Source organism: Takifugu rubripes, chromosome 1 (assembly GCF_901000725.2).
Source record: "Takifugu rubripes chromosome 1, fTakRub1.2, whole genome shotgun sequence".
Taxonomy (NCBI): Eukaryota; Metazoa; Chordata; class Actinopteri; order Tetraodontiformes; family Tetraodontidae; genus Takifugu; species Takifugu rubripes.
Window position 1 is genome coordinate 20,419,883 of NC_042285.1, and position 4,572 is coordinate 20,424,454.

A 4,572-nucleotide genomic window follows, 5' to 3' on the forward strand; every position below is an offset into this window, starting at 1 on the left:
GAGCGATGCAAATGTACAATAAACAGGGCCTAAGCTGGCGGAGGTCTTTCAATCAAACAGGGGCAAGAGTTCAACCCCCGCCATGCATAATCCTAGCCTTGAAACCCCTGGGACTCCAGTCTCCAACCTGCTCAATGGCACAAAGATATTAGATAGCCATATGTAGATTCGCTGGGTAAACACACTCTCGTGATAAGACAATATGCTCCGTTTTCAGCAGGAATATATTTGAAGCTAACTTCCTGCTTCCTTCCGAGGGGGGCGTCTCGGATTGAACGGCTTAGTTGAGCGGCATCTGAATTCGATGCAGCTGTTTGCTTTGTTTAACGTCTCTGATATATGTCTTGCTGAGAAAAAATTGGTATCTCTTCTTTTTGAATTAAGTTGCCTGCGTGTTTGTACTATAGAGGGCTCACAAGGGAGGGGCACACGAAGGGGCCAAAAATATCCAGAACCTGAGCAAATAACAGAGAAGATAGAGTGGTTATATTTGCAGTCAAGTTATTTTATCTTAATAGTCTTTTTAATATAACAAAACATCATTTTGTTTATTGTCTACTTATTTGAAGCTTTTTGGGACAATGTTACATCTCAGTTTTCCAGCTAATCTCGGTCTGGGATATTGTCCTGTTGTATTTATGACATGTATGTATGACATATGTCCGGGCTAAATAGAGCACATATGGAAACAAATGACACATTTACCCATCTTCATATTTCTGTGTTTGTGGGGCCCAATACATTACCCGGCTACCCAAAACCCAACTATCCCAACTATTCCCCCACCACTAATCTTAACCACACTCTAACTTTAAACTTAAATAAATGTCCTAATGATCAAACAGTCCTTCACATTTGTAAGGACCAGCCAAAATGGTCTCACTTTGCTTGTGAAATGAGTATTTTGTGCAAACCCCATTTCATTATAGTGGCATATAAAGGGGAGAGCCTGCATGCAGATGGGGGAGGGTAAGTGGGGACAGAGAAGGGTAGAATGGGGGATGGATTCTCCATCCATCCATCCATCCATCCATCCATCCATCCATCCATCCATCCATCCATCCATCCATCCATCCATTGTCAGCGGCTGAGCGGTCCCAGCAGGAACCACTCCAGCCTGGAAAGAGGATCCTTCCGGCCAGCGGGGGCACCAGCAAGATTGGAGGTGTGGAACAAGCAGGGGGGGAAGACATATTCATATGAAAGGAGGCAGCTGAGGAGTCGACACCGATCATCCCGTTCAGCCCTTCTATTATGTCAGATAGGCTGTAGTGACAGGAGGATGTCCTCCAAACCCAGCAGATTGAGCTCTTTTTGTTTGCAACAAATGTAGTAGAAACAGCCGCGGGAGTCCAGCAGAGGACGCAGCTAAATTGTCCCGAAATAGCTCCGCTCTAATTTGACTGCTAGATTTCTTCCTTTTGATTGCTTTAAGAGTTCATTCCCTCTAATTCCAGTTTCAAACCTATACCATTGATTTCTCCTGGCTGAGCGTCTGTGCGTTTGCAGCTAATGATGCCTCTTAGGTGCATTTTATTTTGTCACAGATACAGTGCTGTAATTAAGTGCCTCTCAGTTTTGCTCCTTGGTACCCAGAGTGCTGCTTGTTTTTGTTAGATACTTAATTTCATTCCGCCGGTGTTCAGGGGTCTAAATCAGTTCCTGATTGCGTGACACAAAAAAAAAAAAGCAAAGAGAAAAGCAGCAGGGCTCTCCATCCAAAAGGGCCAGCAGAAGAACTGAAAGTCGCACTAAAATGTGAAATGCAAATGGAATCATTTAAGAAGTCACTAGACAATGAAGTTGCAGAGTTTGTCTGATTTACATGTTGTCTGCAGAATAGCAGAATGTGACAGAAGCTGTTAAATGCATCGGTGGCCGTCAGAAACGTAAGCACTTGTGACTAACAGACGATAATGACGGGATAATAGGAACCTATTAGGCCTTTGGTTTTTGCATGCCTAATAATTAGATTAATTGAATGACACTCATTTGGTGAAAATGAGGGACCCAATGGCGTTAATTCAACCTGTGTTTCCAGATGCTCATTTCTAAACAGCTAAGTGAACTACCTCATCATGGCCCACCATCTGGGAATTCCCCTCCGAGGCAGTAGTTGGAGATGGCGCCGTAATGCATTTTAAAGACGTCGAATGATGGTCGCACGGGATGGAACAAACGGAAGCTGCCGTTTAGCCTCTCCAGATAAAAAACATGGGGTTAGGAGCGAGCGCCTTGATTATTAACCCAATGTTAATTTCTCTCTTGTACGTGAAGGTAAATAAGGTCATTATAGCTACGTTAATGATTAGCATATCTCACAGGTGTAATTCTCTGGGAGTATTGCTTTGAGCTGGGGGAAAAAAGGGTAAAAATCACTCGGTGATAACAAAAATGGGAGACTGACTAATTTATCTCCAAATTTGCACCATGTACAAAAAAATCATGCAAATGAACAAGGTTCTCATTTGGAAGACACAGCGTTTGGGTGACATTAATCAAAGGAAAATATGCAGACAAAGGTGACAGTAATCCCAATACTCACACATAAGTGGCACAGCTGTGATTCCACTCACTGTATACTGGCACAGTGCAGCAGAAATGGAAATTCTATATGTTGTAAAGCCAACTCAACTCCTCTCATTATTTTTATTATAGCTCCAGGTGATCATGCGAATACGGACTTTTTTTTTCTTTTTTCACACGTATGTTCCCCATTATCACATAAAGTTAGAAAGAAGCATGGAAAAGTAAAGACAAGGTATTGCGGCTTGTCAGGGAAAGGAAATGAGCACAAGAGTCATGTTATTATGAAGGAACGAATGCAGGATACAGTTGTCAAGTGTGTGTTTTTCAGTCGAGTTAATGATGATTGATACAGACATGTGATAATTGTAATTATATCCATTGCCTCTTGCTCTGTACACATGCATGCATCTTCATTACCCCAGGCAGCCCCGAACTATTCCACCTACAGGAGTGCAGATGGTCCTCGTGTTCTCTGTTTGTGTTGCTGGTGTGTAGAAGAGCGGTGCAGCGCCGCAGCCCGAGCTCACCTAAGCTCCTTCGCTGAGTTGTAGTGCAACAGAGCCTAATCCTCCAACAGAGCCATCAAGCCAGCCCGCAAACAGAGCTCACTGCTGGCTGGCTCTGCGTGGCGGGAGCAAACCAACATCATGACAAAGGGTGTTTATGGAAAAATAGATGGCGGCGCAACCGACCAGAAAGGGCTTAGCAGCGAGCAGACCCCAGCTCCCACCTTTATCCTTCACCGTTCACATTGAAATGCAAATATCAAGGCAGGGTTTCCACCCGCGTGCCACTCACAAATTGAAAAGCAGTTTTTATCTATGCAAATGCAAGCATGGTAATTGAAGTTAATCAATCAATGCTAGCTTCCACTAAAACCTTGAACATGATTGAATAAAGTAATTATCATTCAGGAGAAAATGATGAAGTTGTAGACAGCATGAACCTTATTAAAGGAGGATTTTGAGTCACAATGGCTTAATTTAGCCGGCAGCCCCCTCTGTGTCTTCTTCTTCTTCTCCCCTCTGTCTCTGTGTCTCTCTCACACTTCATCCTTCTTTTCTTCGCTCCGTGACTCAAGCTTGAGCGGAGCATTATAGCCTGGCATTTGGAATATTTTAAGGCACAGAACTTTCTCTGTTTTCACATGGTGGGGGTGCGAACGCAGGGGGCCATCGGGCGCCATCAGGTGTCTCCGGTAGATCGCAATCATACCGTCCTGCAGGGAGGCGCGTGCTCTGATCAGATTACAACAAAACTCACCTGTACAGTTTTCACCTCTTTACTTCGTCCCTCTGCTCAACTGTATTTACTGGACTAACTGCTCTGCAGAGTTCTGGAACAGAACCAGCTCTCCGGAGCTTCTCCACGCTGACCGAACCCGAACCTCCCCTGATTCACACTCCATGTATCTGTCCTCGGAGGGCAAAATGACAATTGTACATAATGGTTAGGATTGGGGAATGATGAAAGAGAGAGACATCAGTGTCAACCAGTCTCAAATGAAGGCTTGTTCACCACCGCCGCCATCGCCACCGCCACTGCCACCGCCACTGCCACCGCCACCTCCCCCTGCAGCCTCCACCTGTCAGCCAAGACGGTGGTAATTGAGACTTCCAGCGCCGCGCCTGGCCACCTTAACCGTGGCTGTCCTGGCCACTCTCCTCATGGCGGGGGCTAGTTAAAGGCCTCTTCGGTTTGTCACAGAGTTTAATATGCACCCTACATAATTATGCAGGATTCACAGTGCTATCAAACTGCAATTCAAATTAGTTCAGGATTAAAGGCACAGAACAGTACTGGTTCCTTAATTGCATTGTACTGTGCTGATCACATTCAAATACCCATTACTCATTCCCTCTGCGGAGCAATAAGTCAGAGGGATTAATACTGAGGCAGGTGACAGGGCCAAGCCATTAAAAGGCAGTTATGCAGAAAGCATGGCTGGTTTTATTCACGTTAATGAAATCAGCGAAATGAAACTGTAATAGATTTATCAAAGCTCAGATGGATTTGCAGTAAATCAGTTTGATTCAGGCAATC